The sequence below is a fragment of the Globicephala melas genome, chromosome 11 (genome assembly GCF_963455315.2).
Source record: "Globicephala melas chromosome 11, mGloMel1.2, whole genome shotgun sequence".
NCBI lineage: Eukaryota > Metazoa > Chordata > Mammalia > Artiodactyla > Delphinidae > Globicephala > Globicephala melas.
The window spans coordinates 101,131,457-101,154,920 of record NC_083324.2 but is presented as its reverse complement, the minus strand read 5'-3'; the positions used below and the strand labels follow the sequence as shown (position 1 = coordinate 101,154,920).

Below are 23,464 nucleotides of genomic sequence, written 5' to 3'. Positions count from 1 at the left end.
AAATAGAAGACATTCTTGGAACATATCGTTTTAGGAATGCCTTGTTACAGGCAAATGTCAACTGCCAGAAAAATGAAGATAGATTGAATGGTCCAGGAAGTGAGCCAGCACTGGGCTGATGAAGGGCAAAGCCAGCCACCCTAATTTGGTGTTGGCTTACTTCTCCCTAACCCTTCCCCCATCCTGGTGCCTCAGAGAGACATAATTTAACATGTGGCCAGTGTCCTATTTAAGTTCCTGGCTTCCTGAATTTTGTCCCCACCCCCAACAGAAACCATTATCCCAATTACTTCTGTCTTGCCTGACTAGTCAGGGGTAGGTAATTGAGGCTGCGTGTAAACCTTTCTCCCTTGCATCCCACTCAAACATTTATACACCCGACAGGGCAGCAACATCTCATTACATAGACTGGCACGTCAGGAAGCCAGGTATTGCTTGTCAAGACAGCCTTGCCTAGGAAGTGACCAGCAGTAAGGTCTGAATTATTGTTGGCAAAGTTTGCAAGACTTTCTGTTCCAGGAAGAGGGAGATGATGACCATGAAACTCGGAAAAATTGGTTTGGGGCAAATGATATGATACATGATACATTTTCCTGCTACGGAGAATGGTATGAACAGAAGAGGGAAAGGTAATCCAAATGGTCTTTGGTTAAGAATGTGTTAGTCTCTGAAAGTCTGCTAAGGTATGTGTTTAGGGTCTGAAATTCACAGGCGAGGGGCGGACGTTTCAATTTCTGTATTCATTTCAGGAATGTGAGTGAAAACAAAACTGCTTAGAAATTATCCTTGAGATTTTATGGTACGAGTGCTTACTATGCTGTGACATTTTATGGGAAGAAATTTTTGAAAAAAGATGAATGTGAAACTTAGAGAAAAGGAATCCTTAACTTCTTTGCCCAAAAAGAAGGATTTCTTTTCCTTTCTTTTTAACCAATTTGGTTAGAATTTTCTTTTAGTTTTGGCAGTTGGCGTTGTAAACTCTGGGTAAAGAGGTTTCTGTTTAAAATTTTAAAAAATTCCTCAGAGCAGTAATTTCACACCCATGTAGCCCACACTTGGGTTCACATCTGATTTTTCCAACCAGGACACTTACTTGGACCAGCTTTTTGGGGTCAGTTTTCTACAGTACATTAGGTTGGTTAGAATCCACCAAAATGCTCTGCAAACATGGGTAATTGCTGCTTCATCCCTGGCTGCAAGATGCTGTCAACTTTAGGCTCCTGCAGGACTCTAATTGACAGGAAGTATGATTTACACATTTCTCAATGGATAAATTCTCTTTTCACCCATTAATCCCTGTTTTTTTTTAATAAAAGCCTTTTTTTTACATGTATTTATATCATTCCTATTTGTGGGTTATGACAGATTCAGTATGGTTTCTGTTCATGACTGATTATCAAAGAACTCAGCTGAGGGAGCACCCGTCAGCCAAATGGACCATGTCCTCATCTGCTGTCATCTGAAAAGGGCAAGCACAGGTTCCACTTTCTGAAGCATGTAGGTCATTAGAGGTAATTTTGTTTTGTTTTTATTGGAGTAAAATTGCTTTACAGTGTTGTGTTAGTTTCTGCTGTACAACGAAGTGAATCAGCTATAGATATACACATATCCCCTCCCTCTTGGACATCCCTCCCACCCCACCCCCACAACCCATCCCACCCATCTAGGACATCACAGAGCACCGAGCTGAGCTCCCTGTGCTACACAGCAGGTTCCCACTAGCTATCTGTTTTACACGTGGTAGTGTAGTTATGTCAAACCTAGTCTCCCAATACATCCCCTCCTCCCATTCCCCCGCTGTGTCCACATGTCCGTTTTCTACGTCTACCTCTCTATTCCTGCCCTACAAATAGGTTCATCTGTACCATTTTTCTAGATTCCACATACATGCGTTAATATATGATATTTGTTGTTCTCTTTCTGGCTTACTTCACTCTGTATGACAGTCTCTAGGTCCTCCACATCTCTACAAGTGACCCAATTTCATTCCTTTTTATGGCTGAATAATATTCCATTGTATATATGTACCACATCTTCTTTATCCATTCATCTATTGTTGGACATTTAGGTTGTTTCCATGTCCTGGCTATTGTGAGTAGTGCTGCGGTGAACATTGGGGTGCATATGTCTTTTTGAATTATGGTTTTCTCTGGGTATGTTCCCAGTAGTGGGATTGCTGGGTCATATGGTAGTTCTATTTTTAGTTTTTTAAGGAACCTCCATACTGTTCTCCGTAGTGGCTGTATCAATTTACATTCCCACCAACAGTGCAAGAGGGTTCCCTTTTCTCCACACCCTCTCCAGCATTTATTGTTTGTAGATTTTTTGAGGATGGACATTCTGACCTGTATGAGGTGATACCTCATTGTAGTTTTGATTTGCATTTCTCCAATAATTAGTGATGGTGAGCATCTTTTCATGTGCCTCTTGGCCATCCGTGTGTCTTCTTTGGTGAAGTGTCTCTTTTGGTCTTCCGCCCATTTTTTAATTGGGTTGTTTTTTTTTTGATATTGAGCTGCATGAGCTGTTTGTGTATTTTGGAGATTAATCCTTTGTTGCTTCATTTGCAAATATTTTCTCCCATTCTGAGGGTTGTCTTTTCATCTTGTTTGTGGTTTACTTGTGGTGTGCAAAAGGTTTTAAGTTTAATTAGGTCCCGTTTGTTTATTTTTGTTTTTATTTTCATTACTCTAGGAGATGGGTCAGAAAAGATCTTGCTGTGGTTTATATCAAAGAGTGGTTTTCCTATGTTTTCCTCTAAGAGTTTTATAGTGTCCAGTCTTACATTTAGGTCTTTAATCCATTTTGAGTTTATTTTTGTATATGGTGTTAGGTAGTGTTCTAATTTCATTCTTTTACATGTAGCTGTCCAGTTTTCTCAGAACCACTTATTGAAGAGGCTGTCTTTTCTCCATTATATATTCTTACCTCATTCATCATAAATTAGGTGACCATATGTGTGTGGATTTATCTCTGGGCTTTCTATCCTGTACCATTGAGCTATATTTCTGGTTTTGTGCCAATACCTTACTATCTCGATTACTGTAGCTTTGTAGTATAGTTTGAAGTTGGGGAACCTGATTCCTCCAGCTTCAGTTTTCTTTCTCAAGATTGCTTTGGCTATTCGGGGTCTTTTGTGTTTCCAGATGAATTGTAAAATTTTTTGTTCTAATTCTGTGAAGAATGCCATTGGTAGTTTGATAGAGGTTGCACTGAATCTGTAGACTGCTTTGGGTAGTAGAGTCATTTTCACAATATTGATTCTTCCAATCCAAGAACATGGTATATTTCTTCATCTGTTTCTGTCATCTTTGGTTTCTTTCATCAGTGTTTTAGTTTTCTGAGTACAAGTCTTTTGCCTCCTTGGGTAGGTTTATTCCTAGGTATTTTATTCTTTTTGTTGCGATGGTAAATGGGATTATTTGTTAATCTCTCTTTCTGATTTTTTGTTGTTAATGTATAGGAATGCCGGAGATTTCTGTGCATTAATTTTGTATCCTGCAACCTCACCAAATCCATTGATTAGTTCTAGTAGTTTTCTGGTGGCATCTTTAGGATTTTCTATATATAGTATCATGTCATCTGCAGACAGTGACAGTTTTACTTCTTCTTTTCCAATTTGTATTCCTTTTATTTCTTTTTCTTCTCTGATTGCTGTGGCTAGGACTTCCAGAACTATGCTGATTAAGAGTGGTGAGAGTGGACATCCTTGTCTTGTTCCTGATCTTAGTGGAAATGCTTTCAGTTTTTCACCATTGAGTATGATGTTTGCTGTGGGTTTGTCATAAATGGCCTTTATTATGTTGAGGTAGGTTCCCTCTGTGCCCATTTTCTGGAGAGTTTTTATAATAAATTGGTATTGAATTTTGTCAAAAGCCTTTTTTGCATCTATTGAGAAGATCATACGTTTTTTATTCCTTAATTTGTTAATATGGTATATCACATTGATTGATTTGCATATATTGAAGAATCCTTGAAGTCCTGGGATAAATCCCACTTGATCATGGTGTATGATCCTTTTAATGTGTTGTTGGATTCTGTTTGCTAGTATTGTGTTGAGAATTTTTGCATCTGTGTTCATCAGTGATATTGGTCTGTAATTTCCTTGTTCTGTGATATCTTTGTCTGGTTTTAGTATCAGGGTGATGGTGGCCTTGTAGAACGAATTTGGGAGTGTTCCTCCCTCTGTAATTTTTTGGAAGAGTTTGAGAAGGATGGGTGTTAGCTCCTCTCTAAATGTTTGATAGAATTCACCTGTGAAGTCTTCTGGTCCTGGACTTCTGTTTGTTCAAGATTTTTAACTACAGTTTCAATTTCATTACTTGTGATAGGTCTGTTTGTATTTCTAATCCTTCCTGGTTCAGTCTTGGAAAATTGTACCTTTCCAGGAATTTGTCCATTTCTTTGTGGTTGTCCATTTTATTGGCATATAGTTGTTTGTAGTAGTCTCATAATCCTTTGTATTTCTGCTGTGTCAGTTGTGATTTCTCCTTTTTCACTTCTAGTTTTATTGATTTGCATCCTCTCCCTTTTTTTCTTGATGAGTCTGGCTAAAGGTTTATCAATTTTGTTTATCTTCTCAAAGAACCAACTTTTAGTTTTATTTATCTTTGCTATTGTTTTCTTCATTTCTATTTCAATTATTTCTGCCCTGATCTTTATGATTTCTTTCCTTCTACTGACTTTGGGTTTTCTTTGTTCTTCTTTCTCTAGTTGCTTTAGGTATAATGTTACATTGTTTATTTGAGATTTTTCTTGTTTCTTGAGGTGAGATTGAATTGCTATAAACTTCCCTCTTAGAACTGCTTTTGCAGCATCCCATAGGTTTTGGGTCGTCATATTTTTGTTGTCATTCGTTTCTGTGTATTTTTTTATTTCTCCTTTCATTTCTTCAGTGATCTCTTGGTTATTTAGTTGCACATTGTTTAACCTCCATGTATTTGTGTTTTTTACAGGTTTTTTCCTGTAATTGATTTCCAGTCTCATAGCATTGTGGTCAGAAAATATGCTTGATATGATTTCAATTTTCTTAAATTTTCCGAGGCTTGATTTGTGACCCAAGATGTGACCTCTCCTGGAGAATGTTCCATGGGCACTTGAGAGGAAAGTGTATTCTGCCACTTTTGGGTGGAATGTCCTATAAATATCAGTTAAATCTATCTGATCTATTGTGTCATTTAAAACTTGTGTTTCCTTATTTAGTTTCTGTTTGGATGATCTGTCCATTAGTGTAAGTGGGGTTTTAAAGTCCCCTACTATTATTGTGTTACTGTTGATTTCCCCTTTTATGGTTGTTAGCATTTGCCATATGTATTGAGGAGCTCCTATGTTGGGGGCATGAATATTTATAATTGCTATATCTTCTTCTTGGATTGATCCCTTGATCATTATGTAGTGTCCTTCCTTATCTCTTGTAACAGTCTTTATTTTAAAGTCTATTTTATCTGATATGAGTATTGCTACTCATTGATTTCCATTTGCATGGAATATCTTTTTCCATCCCTTCACTTTCAGTCTGTATGTGTCCCTAGGTCTGAAGTGGGTCTTTTGTAGACAGCATATATATGGGTCTTGTTTCTGTATCCATTCAGCCAGTCTGTGTCTTTTGGTTGGAGCATTTAATTCATTTACATTCAAGGTTATTATCAATATGTATGTTCCTATTACCATTTTCTTAATTGTTTTGGGTTTGTTTTTGTGGATCTTTTTCTTCTCTTGTGTTTCCCGCCTAAAGTTTCTTTAGCATTTGTTGTAAAGCTGGTTTGGTGTTGCTGAATTCTCTTAGCTTTTGCTTGTCTATAAAGCTTTTGATTTCTCTGTCGAGTCTGAATGAGAGCCTTGCTAGGTAGAGTAATCTTGGTTGTAGGTTTTTCTCTTTCATCACTTTAAGTATATCCTGCCACTCCCTTCTGGCCTGCAGAGTTTCTGCTGAAAAATCAGCTGATAACCTTATGGGGATTCCTTTGTATGTTATTTTTTGCTTTTCCCTTGCTGCTTTTAATATTTTTTCTTTGAATTTAATTTTTGTTAGTTTGATTAATACGTGTCTTGGTGTGTTTCTCCTAGGGTTTATCCTATATGCGACTCTCTATGCTTCCTGGACTTGGGTGACTATTTCCTTTCCCATGTTAGGAAGTTTTCCACTATAATCTCTTCAAATGTTTTCTCAGACCCTTTCTTTTTCTCTTCTTCTTCTGGGGACCCCTATAATTTGGATGTTGGTGAGTTTAGTGTTGTCCCAGAGGTCTCTGAGATTGTCTTCAATTCTTTTCATTCTTTTTTCTTTATTCTGTTCCTTGGCAGTTATTTTCACCTTTCTGTCTTCCAGCTCACTTATTCATTCTTCTGCCTCAGTTATTCTGTTATTGATTCCTTCTAGTGTATTTTTCATTTCATTTATTGGGTTGTTCATCTCTGTTTGTTCTTTAGTTCTTCTAGATCTTTGTTAAACATTTCTTGCATTTTCTCAATCTGTGCCTCCATTCTATTTCCAAGATTCTGGATCATCTTTACTATCATTCCTCTGAATTCTTTCTCAGGTAGGTTGCCTATTTCCTCTTCATTTACTTGGTCTTGTAGGTTTTTACTTTGCTCCTTCATCTGTGACATATTTGTTTGTTATCTCATTTTTTTTTTTTGATGGGTGGGATTGTGTTTCTCTCTTACTGGTTATTTGGCCTGAGGCTTCCAGCACTGGAGTTTGGTAGGCTGTTGGGTAGAGCTGGGTCTTGGTGCCGAGATGAGGACCTCCAGGAAACCTCACTTCAATGAGTATTCCCTGGGGTCTGAGGCTCTCTGTTAGTCCAGTGGTTTGGACGCAGAGCTCCTGGAGCTTCAGCCCGACCCCTGGCTCATGAACCCAGATCCTGCAAGCCACATGGGACAGCAAAAAAAAAAAAAAAAAAAACGAAACAGTGACAAAGTAAAAAATAAAATAAGATTAGAAAACTAACAGATATGTTAGAAAGAATAAAAAAATAAAAATGTAGATGAAACAACAACCAGAAGGTAAAACAGAACCACAATAGTAAAAAAAAGAGGAGGAACAACAAAAAAAAAGCCATAAAAGGCCTTGGCTGTGGGGTGCAGGGCTTAGGCAGGGGCAGGGTCTAGGTGGTAGGCAAGGCCTATGCTTGGGATCCACAGGGCTGGCTGGAAAAGGCCCTGGGTGTGTGTGGGGCGGGACTTAGGCTCAACACATCAGGAGGGGCCCAGGAGTACCTCTGGCCTTGGAGGGCGGGGGACCAGGTCCAGGACCTCAGCAGGCTCACTGGACCCGAGTGGGAGGGGGAAACGCCCTCCTTGCCTCCTCTGATCCTCCGATCCGGAGGGCCCCTCCCTGTCTGCCTCTCCTCTTCTCCCACTGCCTCCCTCCTATGCCCCTAGGACCCACGAGGCCTGGAAGGACCCTCGGAGGGCGGAGGGCCTGGCCCAGGAGCCCAGCAGGCTTCCCGGGGCCCGATGGGGCAGGGGAAATGCTAGGCACACTCCCTGCTGATCTCCGAGCCCCTGCGGCCCTCCAGGCGTGGGGGCCCCTCCCTGCTCCCAGCCACCCCTCGGGGTGCCGGTCTGGTCCGGCCTCCACTTCTCCCCCCTCACTTACCCCTATGTCCTACCCAGTTGCTTGGGGGGTCCTCCCATCTCCTTGGGCGTTGAGGCCCCCCACCAGCATCCAGCAGGTGCCCTAATTCTGGGGAGATGCAAACTCTGCATCTTCCCATGCCGCCATCTTGACTCCACCCCTCCATAGAGGTAATTTTGAAAAAAGAGATTCAGATAGAATAAAAACATTAATGGGAAGACAAAGAATGTCTCCTGCCATATCAGTAAACAAAGGTTGTTGAAACCATCAAGCCATCAGCCTCTGTAGCTGACCTGACAGTGTACCCTGAGGGACCTTGGGATGGAGGAAAACAGGATTCTGGCCATAGATAGTTAAGATGTGTATCTAAGGAATAATTTCAATGAGCCCAGGCTCTTGCATCTTCCCATAGATAGAAAAACACTAAAATCATTAACTTGAAATGCATGTTTTTTATGATTAGCAGTAATCTTTTGATGTTTGACTACATGTGTTTTTGTTGTTGTTTTTGTTTTTTTTCCCAGTAAAAACTCCTGTGTATCCTGGCTCCTCCCTTTCCTCTTTGGAGCAGTTCCTCAGGGCGATCTGAGAGGCTGTTTCCCGGGCTATAGTCCTCAGTAATGTCCCCGAATAAAACATAATTCTCAACTTTTAGGTTGTGTCTTTGGTTGACAACGGTCTCTCTACTTTTCTGTATGTTTGAACATTTTCACAATAAAAAGTCTAAAACTGGCCCTCAGAATCTGTGAATTCACCTACTTACTAACTACTCACTACTCAGTATATTCGTACCCCCCAGATCAGCACTCAGCAGGGCTTTCGTGGTCATTCCCAGAGCAGCAAAGAGTTGGAGCTGACTGATGCACGTGGTCCAGGCCAGGCTGGCGCTCCACGTCTTTGGTTCACCTCTCAGACCGTAAAGAAGTGTCCTTTCATGGGTCAATTTCGGGCCCAGTTTTTGCACTTTTGTCCTTTTTTGGTGTTTATGGTGGCCCCCGAGAGAGTGATGAAGCTGTCTGGTCCTCCTAAAGGCAAGAGGGCTGTGACGCCCCTCAAGGAGAAAATGCCTGTGCTGGGTGAAGCTCATCCAGGCCTGAGTCACAGTGCTGTGGGCCATGAGCTCAGCGTTGATGAGTCAACAGTAGATACTGAATAAGGTGTATCTGAACAGAAGCTCACGTAAGACATGGCTCTGTGTTGGTCAGTTAACAAGAAAGTTGTGACCAGAGGCTCACGGGAACCTAACCCTGTGTCCCCAGGAGCCCCGGTCAGTGTCACTAAGTCAGTGCACTGCAAATAAGGAGAATCAACTGTATTTATGTATAAATATCCCTCACATGCATCTAACTAGTACTGGGGACCGAGAGCTGGCCCAGGATGCCAGCTGTGGTGACCAGTTAGGCTGATGCTGGTCCTGCTGGTCCCGCCTCCTGTTTACTCGGTCCATTGTCCCCTGATTCTGTTCTCTAGGTTGCTATGTTATCCTCCATGTTCTTCAAATATTCTTCTTACTATAATTATTATGATCATCATCATCATCAGTATTATTTTCTTTTAGTTTTGGCAATTGGCTTGTGAATTCCCCGGTAAAGAAGCTCTGTTTAAATTATATTAAAGTAAAAGCTGGAAGGTGTATCCTCACTATCCCTTCCCAAGGTCTACACTGTCTATATGGTGAGGAAACACTGAGCTCTCCGTCACTGGTGAGATCTTATTCATCCCCCAGGCCTGACACAGCACCTGGCACCCAGTAGGTGCTCAGTTGGATGAATGGAGTACTAATTAAATGTGGAGTCATAACATGCATTAATTTAAAAATCTTACAAAATAGGTAGTGACTAATGTTTAATGTAGCAGCTGGGAAATGCTGCCCTCAGGGCAGAAGCTGTCTTGGATGTTTAGAGACTCAGTATTGGTTACAGAACCTGTAAAATGCAAAGAAAATTTACTATAAATGTCTATAAAACACACATATTTCTTGTGATAATAGAGTTTATGTATTTTATTGGCTTGGCAACTGACAGCAATAACTGCAAATAAACAACTGAGGGAAACTTTATTAGTTAGACACAGAATAATAAAATATTGCCCAAGGGACAGAAAAGCAAATTTAAATAATGATATTCTGGCTTGGGAATTATTTCACAATTAAGGTAACTTCTATCAAGAGGGCAATATTTTCCAGCTGTTCTTTGCAACCTTTAGCATTTACATTATACTTTTTATTTTTTTGAGTAATAGAAGCAATTAATTCTAAGTATTATAGTTTATTCTGCATTTGGACACCATGCTTCTCAAGAGCTGTTTTTTTTTTTTTATCCAGGCAGTTGAACAGGATATAAATGTCATTTTAATAATAGGAACTGAAAATTTAATAATATGGTATTAAACTGTAAGTATAAGTGAATAATACCGGTCCTAGTTCACTTTATTTCCTACATAATCCTGGCCTATTAATGGAATTTCTATTCAAAGGGATGCTGTATTGCAAGATTTTTTTTTTTTTTAAGTAAAGAAGCTTCCAACAGAAACAAAGAAAAAAGGAAGATAAATGTTGAGATACGTATATGGATTGTTGGAGCTACTTATATGAACACTTACATGGATTAAATTTTCTTTGCCTGAAATACCCAGAACAAAACAGAGACGTAAAGGTGGTTTCCACTTGGAGCATTTTCTTAATTCTTCATGTAATTTGGTGTGTAAATATCTGTATATATCCAAGAATACATTGGAAAAATGAAAAAAGTATTTGCATAAAATGAAAGATAACATGGAACAGAAGTGAGCCAGACGTTAGATGGTGTCTAGAAACCAGAAGTGCTGCTGAGGGTTTGTGTTCCTAACTGGGCTGAGTGTCGCTCTCATGTTGCCAGAGAGATGTTATATGACGGCTGGAATTAAGTCTTTTAAAAACAATAACCAGAGTTTCTTTATGTTTTATTTTGGCACATCAAAGGAAATATGGCTAGGTTGTGGCAATAAAAAAACTCTATTAGCTATTTTATACGCTGAGTCAGAGAATTTTCACTGACATGAAAAACGAAAGTTATAGATTAAGAGAGATGTTTGATCAATTAAAATGAACAAATATATTTATTATACCCAGCTGCTGTGTATTTAAATCTTTTCTTGATAAAGACTTGTTTTTCTTTCTTTTAGCTTTTCCAGTCCATTTTACATTTCCCCCTTTCTTCTGGGCACGCTGCCTTACACCCATCCAATCACACTTCAGTCCACTTTCATTGACAGCCATGCGGCAAATTCCCACCCTGACCCATCTGGGATGCAGAGAAAATCTAAAGTTTTCTTTTGCTTGTTTGCATTTTGGAAGTGAAGCAGAAATAAACCCCAGTCTTCCTCTTCCACTGGCCCAAACAAATTACGTTTTTTTTAGTTCTTTCAGCAGTGAGGAATGGAAGATTAAAGAAATGGGCTACTCTTAAAAAACCTTTCTCCATAGACAGTCCTTCTACGACAGCTGCATCCCTGGAACCCCGGTCTTGGGGCTGTGGACATGGTGACTCTTTCTCGGCTGAAAGATTTCAAGCAAGTACTTGCTCTGCACCCACCCATCAGGTTCCAGAAGCTCGCCTGCTCACAGGTGACAGGCTTTTGTGCAACTCAGCCTGTGGAAGGGCAAGGAGAAGTACATATGGTATTTTTATTACAGGACTGTCCTTCTTAAAACAGAGCCTGGGAGCCTGTGGTTTGAATTATAGAGTGTCTCAGGAGAGCTCCTGGCATCTGGTTTGACAATCATCCTTTTAAAAATGTAGTCTTTTGTGAGCTTGTGGCCCAAAATGACACGGTAAAACTGATGCTGGGGACTCACAGTTGTTTAAGTTGCAATAGTTATGAAACTAGAAGAAGAGAATAAATTAGATTGAACACTGGAGGAATTTAATAAAATGGAGCTTATTAATGGAAGCCCTAAATAATATCTATCTACATAGTGGGGGCTGAAATGACAGCCCCTCCAAAAGATATGTCCATGTCTTAATTCCCAGAACCTGTGAATGTGACCTTTTTGGAAAAAGGGTCTTTGCAGATGTGATCAACTGAAGGATCTGGAGATGAGGTCATCTTGGATTATCTGGGTGGCCCGAACTCAAATGACAGGTGTCCTCATAGGAGACATACAGGAGGGAGACCCAGGGAGGAGAGGAGAGGCCGTGGGACCACAGAGGCAGAGGCTGCAGCGATGCAGCCGAAGCAAAGGTGCACTGGAGCCACGGGAAGCTGGAGGAGGCGGAGGACGGGCTCTCCCTGAGGGCCTCTGCAGGGGCGCGGTCCCGCTGAAACCGTGACCTCAGACTGCTGGCCTCCAGCACTGTGAGAGGCTACGCGTGTGGGGGAGACGGAGGATGCCCCCGAGTGAGCAGGAACCAAGGGCGACACAAGAAGCCAGCGGGGGCGACGCTTGCCCCGCTCAGGCCCAGGCCCAGCCCCCGAGTTCCTTCCTGTCGTGCATGCTGGGCCGAAGTCTCAGAGGCCTGCACATGTCTTTGAAGTGTCCCTCCGTGTCCTGACCTCACTCTCGAGGGTCACCCCTGATGCTCTCAGTGAAAATAAAGCACAGCTTCCGTGAAGTGTCCCCAAAAACTCCACAAAGAAGGAAGTGTCACTGAGCAGTAGATACCACTCCCAGGCAGAGGCCAGTCCTGGATGACCTCGCTGACTTTGGGGTGTCCCTGGGGGGAAGCAGCTTGCGCTTCCCCACAGAGTGTGTGGCAGGACTCATTCACCTGTGACCGTTACCCTGTCCTGAGGTTTCATCCTGGGGGAGAGTCTTCCTCCTGAAGGCTGATTTCTTACGATGCAAAACTGGGCCGATCTGCTGAGGCCCAGGTGTTCCGGAAAAGACATCGCGTATGTGAGATGGACACACGGGGCCTGAATTCGATTCCAAGTTAAGAGAGTTCATGGAAGAAAGTTTTGGACTTTAGAGTTTCTTAACTGTCACATGCACATTAGGGGACGGGACATTTTGTGGAAGGAAAGCTTGCTCCCTTCCTGCTTCTGCCCCCTCGGCACCCCTCCCTCTCCCACTTGTGGGCGCCCCCTTTAGATGTAGAGGAGGGAGCATTATGTAGCACGTCACTCCTCAAAGACCTGCAGCACCCACACTACCTGGGAGCCGGTCAGAAATGCAGAGTCACAGGCCCCACCGGACCGATAAAATCCGAATCTGCATTTTGACAAGATTCCCTGGGTGGCTGGAATGCATGGTCAGGTTTGAGATGTGCTGATACAGTGGTTAAGATGGGTTTTAAATCTGTGCCAAATACTGCGTGCCCAACAGTCGTGGCTCTGATTCTGATCACAAGTCCTGCAACATGTTAACTGTGTAACGGGCGAGTTACTCCGAGTCTCTGTGTCTTGGAATCCTCATTTGTAAAGCGTGCAGAGAAGTACCTATTCTATGGCATGTGGATGGGATCCTGTGGTGGAACAGACAGAAAGCTCTGGGTCACTGGGGCCGTGGAGACGGTAGTCAGCCCTTGCCCTCCCTCACCCTCCTGGCACCTGGGACCCAGGCCCGTGCTCTTAGCAGGAGGGAGATGAGAGCTCTAGCCTGACTTTCCGGTGCTCAGGACGGGGGTCAACAATCGGCCCTCTCACTCATCTTGGCTTTCACCTGCCTCATCCGTGGGTGTTGAGATGGCAGTGAGGCCCCTGAACAGCGCCCTGCTTTTTATTATTTCATTAGGGCTTTTATTAATGTCGTCATTTCTCTGCGGTTGAAAGAATTCATGAGTTTCCAATTTACAAATGCAACATATTTTAAAATTGCAGTTTTTAAAGGTTAAGTTGTAAGTTTCAGGCCCCTAGAACCAGTGTCCTCTGGAGGAAGAGCCGGTCCCTCCTGCCCTCGGTATCTGGGAATTAGGCCTTGGATGCCGCACAGACTGTGTCTAATAGTGGGTGGAGAAACATGCCCCCTGGGGCAAGGCAGGGATTGGAAAGACCATGGTCTGGTGCCGTGGGAGAGGCTGCACAAGGTGGGGAAGGCGGGGCGCCATCCGCCCAGGACACGCCTTTGGCTCATCTATGAATCCCCTGTGGCTCATTTTATAGTCTGCAGAGTCTGTTTTGATGGGTCTCTTTGCCTGGAAGAGAATTTTCCATCTTCTCTGTTAAAATCTTCAGAGTCTTTGGCACATGACTTGACCCTCACGGTGGATGGATTGCTTTGTCACTAAGCCCTGAACACTTAGAGTACACAGGCATTTTCCCGATGTGCAGTCCTAACCCAGTCCCCTCCTGTCCACTTATTTCACTTATATTGAGGAAACTCAATAAAAATACATGGTGGATGGGCCATCAGTATTGCTTTAACAGTCAGGGCAGATGTGGGAAAGGGAAGCATGTCAAGAAATGTGAAGATGACAAGGTTTAACGAAGGATGGGGAAGTCGAGCGCAGGTGAATGCACTGGGTGATTTTTTTCATAACACTCTTCGTGTTTGGCTTGGAAGCGAAGAATTCTAAGGATACTCCATGAATTATTGTGGTAGCCACTAAATTTTTCATGGAAAAAACCGACTGTCCCAAATCTTGGATAACTGCCAGCAGTAACGCCAGAAAGGTCAAAATATAATGTTTCTGTGCTTTTGACCATCATGTTGGCTTTCTTCCAGCTGTAGATCTTGCTGACACTGCCCCACGGAGCCACCACTCAGTCAAGTGACAACTTCTTTTGCCATCGAGACCCATGAGCCGATGACTGTCAACCGGGGAATGTCCCCTACCTTCTCCCCAGCTCAGCCCATCGTAACCCGTTATTACTGCATCTGTGCGCGACCACACGGATTGTGCGCTGGAGGGAGCCACGTCCCGGGATGCTGATGCTGTGGGAGCCTGAAGTAACTTTCCAGGTAATTCCATCCATAAAAAGCCTTTACTTGTCCCTTACTGATTGGAATCTTTCAAGTGAACCTGCCCTCTTTGGCCGAAATTGTATTGCAGTTGCCTCGGTTCTCTGCGCCTCTGGTCAGATATGAAAAGAGTCTTGCTGCTTCTTACACATGGGGCTGCGTACCGACACTCCGCAGTCCACCAGAAAGTCTCCCAGGGCTTAACCGGGACTGCATGTATATACTTGCGCATAGGAACGCCACAGCCTCTATTAGCAAACAGTCATCCAGATTTGGGGCTTGAATTCACATCCAATCTCATACTTGTTTTTGTGGAGGGGAATCGCCTACTGATTTAGGGAAGATTGGGGGAAATGGTCATCGGGGAGCAGTAGTGCCAGTGGTTAAGTTACTGAGATGTACTGTGTGTTAAGTGTGTGAAGCCGTTTTCACTTAAACCATTTGGCAACCGAGGTCGACAGCATGGACATTTGAGAGTTTTAAGTTCCCGCCCAGGGTTTCTTGACTAGAAAGTGACACGGTCTGGATTCCAGTTGAAGTCCAGTGATGCGGAAGCTTCTGGTTGGTGTGTCTTACTAATAAGAGATGGGCAACACGTTTGTTACTAGTACCTATTGAGCTAGAAATACTCACGATAGAGTGCAGGTCCTGAGTACGGATTCCTTTCCACATTGGAAAGAAAGATGGTGGGAAACTGTCTTCCATGCTGATTCGACCCGCCCACCGGCCCCCAGAATTCCCACTCCTCTTGGTTCCCTGCTTGTCATCGTCTCTTTCCAGAAGAACACAAACTCCTCCTGTACCCGCATTGAAAATTCACAAACTTTCCACAAGTTTCAATAACTAGTTGTGGCTTTTTTTTTTAATACTCATGGGTAGCTGGGTCCTGGAGAGCTTTCAAAGCCCCCTGATTTTGCCAGCAGACTGAAGAAGGGAAACTCCAGTCGCTGGAGATGAAGGGGTGGCGGGAGGAAATGGCGTGTGACCAGGCGTGAGCTGTGTGTGTTGGCTTTGGATGACAGTTCTCTCTTGCTCCATGGGCCTTAATTGGCTGATAGAGCGATTGCCTTGGCCAAGGGTCCAATTAATACCCAACATTTGAGGGTTGGTTTTCCAACCCCAGTTGGATGAGTTTCTTGGCAAAAAAGGGTAACTGCTGTAAATTCAATTCACTTCCTTGACTCTGCACCCACTCTATAATGTAAGGGTATCACTGCGTCTGGTTAATGCCAGACAAGGATCTGTGAGCAGATGGGGAATTTGAATTTTCAAGTTTGAAAAAAAAAAAAACAAGCATAAATGAGTGTGAATTTTATGCGGTTACCTTGATACGCCCTCCATCTTGTGGAAAGTATCCTAAGTCCCAGTGTTGGAAGGCAGGATTGCAGAAGTGAAACTGCTGAGCCTCGAGGCTCATGCTTGCTGAGAAGCTCTGATGAGTGGCCAGCTACGATTGGCTGTGGGTCCAGGGAAACCTGCACTGAGCTAGAAAACAGTACCTCTGCCCCTGGTGTGGGAGATGGTCTCAGATGGTCAATGCCGTGGTCACAGCCTGGAGGTGGCCGTTCACTCTAGAACAATGGCAGCAGCTCGCCCTGGGAGCTGCCGCTTCTTAAGCGCGTGCCCTCAAGTCACTCGATGTGATTCATAAAGTTGGGGTGCTTAACACTGTCCTCTGTTGCAAGGTTGACATAATGAATACATGTGGAAGTTCGAGGACGTTCAGTCAGCGTGGGCTCCCTTCCCATCCGTCACCCGGGGCAGCTGGCGCAGGTCCGTCTTGACTCTTTAGGGGCCTGGATGCTTCCTGCTGTCCTGGGGAACCGCGGATGGCATGATGCTTCGCTTCTAAATATCCGCCCCACGACAGCAAATCCCTAGGAAACCAAGCTTGGGAGGTGCTGTCGCTCCCCCGCCCGGTGTAGCATCCTAGCAGACAAGCTGTCTTGGCGCCGGAATTTCGGTGTTTTCACTCGCCCTGTGTCCTGCAGGCTGCGCACTCACTACTGCTTCTCTCTACAAGGCTTGGCCTGGAATTTTTTCCTTTCTCTCTTGTTTACCAGATGGAATGAAGCCTGTTTGTCAAAACTTCCTTCCCCTTGATTTACTTTGACCTGATTTTGAAAGCAGCAAGTCACTTTATTCAGGCTGCTGGAAAGAGCACTAAACCAGGTGTCGGGGTGCCTGGATTTCTGGAAGACATTCTTCTTCTCTCCAATGAGACATGTGATGCGTGAAGTAGGTGCCACTGGCAGGAAGCCCAGCCTTTGTCGCACACACGTGCTCACTCACGTCTGGGCCCCGAGCTTCCTACCTCCATCCGCAGGACCAACTGCATCAGGGTCTGTCTGCTAATCACTCCTGTGTGTTACCCAGCCTACCCGGTTCCCCTGGTGCATCTGCTGTGGGTAATTCGGTAGTTGAAGACAGAAACTCCCAATTACAGGGAATCCACGAAGCACTGGAGTTTGTCAAATGGTCCAGCCCAGGTCTGTGTCATTTTGTTTTGAAAAGAAAGAAAACTCATTCAGGACTCCTTACCTTTATTCTTGACTTCTGAAATGATCACTGTGGACAGAAAGCAGGTTGTTCTTCAAGAGTTACCAGCAGACCTGGCCTGCCTGGGGACGGGCTCCCCCTGACGGCAAGGTGCTGTCAGTCTGCACCCGCCTCAGCGTCCTGGCCAGCGGTGGGCCCTCCCGTCTTTGCCTGCTTCTCCCTTCCTGGGCTCCTTCGCTGAGGCAAACTGTGCTCCCGGGGGAAGGAGCATTTTACTCTGCTTCCCAGATGTCGCTCTTTGGAAAATGGAGCCAAGGGGAATGAAAGGCATTTATTCATGTCTAGTACAAGGAGGTCTGCAGGTGATAACTCCAGGCAGGGCAGAGGTAGGTGGGCCCTCCAGGGTGGTGCTTGGGACCTTGGCGGAGGCCGACTCAGGGCTGGCCAGGGACCCTGCCTGGTGAGGGCCTCTGAGGTCAGCTCTGAGTTGGGTTCTGGAGCAGCCATTTGTAGCATCTGTAAGGTTGCATTTTTCTCCGTGCCCTCCAGCTTCAGCAGTGTGTGAGGAAGTGCGATGTTCTAGATAGTCTTGTTGATGGTGTGTGGAGCAGGCCCCATCCCATCCTTCAGAAAGAACGGTCCAGGGCAGGCCCAGACTCTCCCCTGAGACCAGAGTGGTGGAGGCAGCAGAGTTCCCAGCAGACCAGGCATCGCTGGGGTCACTGCAGAACTTCTAAGACAAGCAGCCTGGAACCCAGTTCTCACAGATACGGTGATGAAATCCTACATCTGGAATCTCTGTGTGTGGCTAAGTAGAGTGTGGGCTAGTCTACCTGCAGCTTCTCGACTTCCTTGCTTAACTGTATACCATGGACGCCTTTCACCCTCAACCAATTTTCAATGAATGCTAGAGTGACCAACTGTCTCCGTCAGCTTGGGGCGAGGTGTCTTGGTGCCAGACTGTCGGCTAAACCGAGGGAGCTCTGGGTAAACCGGTGTGAATTAGTCACCCCGAGAATGTCGCCTTGTGCCAAGGCCTCTGTGCTGTGTGGCTGCATCTACTCTCTAAAACAGTGCTTTGAGGGGAATGTTCCCTCAGTTTCAGAGAATTTGTAAACAAGAGATGAAGTGAGTTTCCCAAGGCCACTTACCTAGGAAGTGACCGAGTCCGGATTTCATTAGGTTGCCTGGTTTAAATCCAGTGTATTAGTTATCTACTGCTGCAAACTTGCCAGCTTAAACCAACAATAAAGGGTTATTAATCCACAGTTTCCGCAAATCAGAAACTCAGGAGCATCACAGCAGGCGGTTCTGGCGCAGGGTCTCTCGTGAGGTTGGGGTCCAGGTGTCGCTGGGCCGGCAGCCTCTGGATGCTGGGCAGGGGGTGGAGGGTCTGCCTCCGGTGGCACCTCCCACGGCTGTTGTCAGGGAACCTCAGTCCCTCTCCACAAGGTCCTCACAACGTGGTGGCTGATTGCCTCGGAGGGAGTGATCCCAGAGAGCAAGGAGGAAGCCGTGGTGTTTTTATTATCCAGCCTTTGGAATCACGACCTGTCACTTCTGGAATATCCTGCTCCGTGTGGCAGGGACCATGCCGGTGAACAGCAGCAGGTGAGCACCCCTGGGGACCTCCTAGACCATCGGACTCAGTGTGTGTCTCACAGCCCATCTCGGGTATTTGAGAGGAGACTGTAGGATGAGACATGGAAAATGCGCACAGGTGAGACACACACACGTGAATATTCATTATATTGTAAATGCCGTTGTTCACATACTCAGATGAGTGTACTTTTAAGATAGTCACCATCTTGGTGGACTGTATATTTATCCTGATATTTATCTTAATACTTTCCTTTTGAATGTTACTTATGGATGATTTCCCTAATTTTCTAAATTTTATAGTATGAACGCATGCATTACTTTTATACTTAGAAGAAAGTTTATTGTTAAAACCATTTTTTATGTGTACATGTTAACACCTATATGATGACCACAGCTTGGAATTCTTGGGACCTCATAGAAAGCAGTCTGTTGAGATGCTTCAGAAGGCAAACTATATACTGTTACTAGTAGACACAGTTATATGTAGAATTATGTATTCCATTATAAGTACAAATGCATTCCATTACCTGGAATTCAAATCAGGGGAAGACAGGGAGGTCAGGAAGCCAGGGATGCCAAGCACAAGATGCCGGGTCCAGAGAAATGGCAGACGCTTGGAGTGGGTTGTACCCAGGCTTAGCACGCATCGTCGGGTGGTCCACGTTAATTTGAAGGAGCTGAAAAGCCACACTTTCTGAACCTTAGTTACCTCATTAGTAAAACAGAGGAAGACAGTGACCCTGTGCTTTCAACTCCACAGAGCTGTCGTAGAAAACAGAGATGAGAGACTGCATGTGACCATGCTGGGGAAGCCGGCGAGTCCCAGCCTGGAGGCAGGTGCCGGCTACGGTCACGTCTTAGGGCTGCATCTCTGGAGGTGCCCTGCGACTTCCCGCAGGCAGGGCTGCCATCCCAGCCATGTCCGACAGCTGCCCTGCAGCCCTGGGAGCCTTTCTCTGAGCCACACGTCTCGCCCCAGGAGGCAGAGCCTCGGCCACCGTGTTTCCCCGTGCCGCTGGCTGGCGGGCAGGCTGTGTGGTTGGAGACGGGCTGCTGGCCGGGCTCTTAGGCCTGGGTGGGCGATCGGGTGGGCTGGGTGTGCACGAGGCCTGGTGCTGGTGTCCATAGGGCTGGCATCAGGCCACAGAGGCTCCTAAGGAAGCAGGCCCAGATGGTCCCCAAAGTGGTAAGGGGAACGTGCACGCAAACCCATAACACTGTTTCCACGTGCCTTGCCACACTACCAGGCCAAAGCCAGGAGGGGAGTTGGGTTTCATGGACAAATATTTCTTTTTCACTCCTTTTCTTATAAAACTATCCCCAACCTGTCCAAATTGTCTGGAAGCCATTCGTGTGTCAACAGCAGGCAGTTTTACGGGGATGGCGGGAGCACATTCCCTGCTTGGACTCTGGGCTCCGTGCGGAAAATGAGCTGCTGCTAATGAAGCCCAGCTGAGAGCCCCCGAGGCCTCCCTGAGAGTTTTATATTTCAGACCAGGCTTCTGCTCTGGTGCAAAGAGTGGGTGCAGGTAAATGGTTAACAGCCGATTCTCCAGAGGGGAAAAACCCGGAATCGTAGCATTTGCCAATTTCCATGGTGTAAGTATTCTCACCACGGCCAAGATCAAGGTACTGACACAGTATCAGTGATTGCAGAGTTGGTAAGAGACGCAGAGCACGTGTGAGCCCGCTCCAGGACACCACTGGGTCCAGATTTATGTGTCAGATGCACCCTTTACATCTTTACCTCGAGGCAAGACGAGCATCTCAAAACAGCATGTGCAGAACTGGACTAATGACCTCTCTGCCCCACAGCCAGCTGGCTTTCTGCCAGGGTTTCCTCTCTGAGTGCGTGCACAGCACCACATGCAAGTCAGACCCCAGACATCACAAGTCACCCTTTACGTCTCCCTCCTTCCTCACCACCACATCCAAGCCATCACCAAGGCCTGCTAATTTCACTTCCTAAATATTCACAATCTGATTACCTCCCCCCAGCCCCTGTCATCACTATTGATTGCCTGCATTATTGCAAAAGGCCAAGTGGTTTTCCTGTATCCACTCGTACCCACACATACACTCAACCCATTTCCTAGTATTGAGAGAGAGAGATCCCTGAAAAAATGCAAATCTGAGAACATTATTCCTTTGCTTAAAGCCTTCGATGACCTCCGATGGCTCAGGATAATAATCAGAATCCTTAGGGTGGCCTGAAGGGACATGGGTCTCCTGCTGCCCCTTCAGCCTTAATCCCGTGCTGCTCTGGTCCTGTGCCCCTTGCTCCTGCCTTGGCCATGCTGCGTGTCCTTCAGGTCCTCAAACACACCAAGTCCTTTTCCGATTCAGATCTTTGTACAAAGTGTTCTCTCTGCCTGGAGTCACTTGGTCTGACCAACTCCCCATTCTTCAGTCTCAGCTAAAGTTTTTTAGAAAGGTCGTCTCAAACCTCCCTCTGCTTTTATCTTCCACAACGTCCTGCTCTTGGTTTGCTGTCCCATCAGCAGTGTAGGAAAGTCCTAGTTGCCTCATATCCAAGCCAACACTTGGTATTATCAAGCTTCAAGATTTTTGACAACCTGGTATAGTGGCATCTCGTTGTGATTTTAGTTTGCATTTCCTAGGTTACTAATAAATTTGGGCATTTAAAATGTTTATTGCCCATTTAAATTTTCTGTTGTGTGCAATGCCTGTTCAAGTTGGTAGCCCATTTTTCTATTGGGCTGTCTTATTCTTATTAATTATTAGTAGGAACACTTTACATATGATGGATACCAAAGTTTGTGAGTTACATGTATTGCTAGTATCTTCTTCCATTATTTGCCTTGTTTTCTCTTTTAAAGATGTCTTTTAACAAAAATAAATTTCAAAATTTAAGGTTATCAAGTGTTTTTTCTTTTAATTTCTAGTACTTTTTGTATTCTTTAGAATTTCTGCTTGTAAGGGCCTGTTGAGCTGAACTCTGTCAGGTTTTGTTCTTCTAAAGGTAAATTATTTTCTCTTCATTCTTGGAAAATTAATTTGACTAGGTATAGAATTTCAGGAGGATCATAATTTCCTTTCAGTATATTGAAAAAAAAAAGTCCACTCTTTTGTGGCTTTCATCATTGCTGGTAAGAAGTCAGCCTTCAATATAATTCCTTCCTTTTGAAGGTTTCTGACTCGTATTTAAAATCTTTGTTTTTGATGTTCTTCAGTTTTGTTATGATGTATCTACTTTGGGATTTCCTTATTTATCCTGCAGGGAATTGACTGGGCTTCCTTAATCTGAGGGTTTGAGTCTTTCAGCAAGTCTGGAAATTTCTCATTCATTCTCTCTCTTTTTTTTTTTTAATTGGACTATAATTGCTTTACAATGTTGCATTAGTTTCTGCTGTACAGCGAAGTGAATCAGCTGTATGAATACATATAACCCCTCGCTCTTGGACCTCCCTCTCACCCTCCCTAGCCCACCCATCTAGGTCGTCACAGAGCACCAAGCTGAGCTCCCTGTGCTGTATAGCAGGTTCCCACTAGCTATCTATTTTATACATGGTAATGTATTTATGTCAAACCTAATCTCCCAATTCATCCCACCCTCCCCTTCCCACCCCGTGTCCACACATCTGTTCTCTATGTCTGCGTCTCTATTCCTGCCCTGGAAATATGTTCATCTGTACTATTTTTCTAGATTCCACATATATGCGTTAATATACGATATTTGTTTTTCTCTTTCTGTCTTCACTCTGTATGACAGTCTCTAGGTCCATCCACGTCTCTGCAAATGGCACTATTTCGTTCCTTTTTTATGGCCGAGTAATATCCCATTGTGTATATGTACCACATCTTCTTTATCCATTCATCTGGTGTTGGACACTTAGGTTGTTTCCATGTCCTGGCTGTTGTAAATAGTGCTGCAATGACCATTGGGGTACATGTGTCCTTTTGAATTACGGTTTTCTCAGGGTCTATGCCCAGTAGTGGGATTGCTGGGTCATATGGTGGTTCTATTTTTAGTTTTTTAAGGAACTTCCATACTCTTCTCCATAGTGGCTGTATCAGTTTACATTCCCACCAACAGTGCAAGAGGGTTCCCTTTTGTCCACACCCTCTCCAGCATTTATCGTTTGTAGGTTTTTTTGATGATGGCCGTTCTGACTGGTGTGAGGTGATACCTCATTGTGGTTTTGATTTGCATTTCTCTAATGATCAGTGATGTTGAGCATCTTCTCAGGTGCCTCTTGGCCATCTGTGTGTCTTCCTTGGAGAAATGTTTAGGTCTCTTTTGAATATTGCTTCTTCCCCATTTATATCCCTTATCTCCTACTAAACTCTAATTAAACATAAATTACAACTTTTCATTCTCTCTTACATCTCTTTGTGTCTCTGGGTTGCATTTTGAATACTTTCTTCATATCTACCTTCTGGTTTCATAGTTTTTTGTTTGGTTGTGCTTAATCTGCTGTTTAACTTGTCTAATGACTTTTGAAACTTAATTATTATTACAAGTTTCATTTCTAAAAGTTCTACTTTAAATTTGATTCTGTTTATAAACATGCTTGGTCATTTTAAAAGCTCTAAAAGATTAAAAAAGTTATTAAAAGATTAAAATACTTATTTTTTATTTTTTGATAATTTGTATGTTTAAAATCTTTACCTGGGCTATTCTGGGTGGGTATATGTCTCTGTACCTATCTATCTATCTATCCACCTATTATCTATCTATCTACCTACCTATCTATCTCTACGACACAGAGATATGCCACCATATTCTTCTTCAAGGGAAGAGTTGATGCCCAGCTGTGTGGAGGCACGAGATCAGCAGGCAGCCTCCATCTGCAAAGTGCTGCCTCGCCTGTGCCATGCCCTGCCCACAGCAGCCTGGATCTGGAAGCTGCGTGAGGGTGTCAAGCCTGGTGCAGGAT

The 23,464-nt window shown here is 44.3% G+C and overlaps 1 long non-coding RNA gene across 2 annotated transcripts in view; it reads left to right on the top strand.

Moving 5' to 3' along the window:
• The window catches only part of LOC115866226 (uncharacterized), a 197,518-nt gene that overhangs the window by 48,370 nt on the left and 125,684 nt on the right, over positions 1-23,464 (top strand). For both annotated transcript variants that reach the window (XR_009565920.1, XR_009565917.1), the window contains exon 3: positions 14,226-14,462. This is a non-coding gene — a long non-coding RNA (uncharacterized lncRNA). The remainder of the gene's footprint in view (positions 1-14,225; positions 14,463-23,464) is intronic.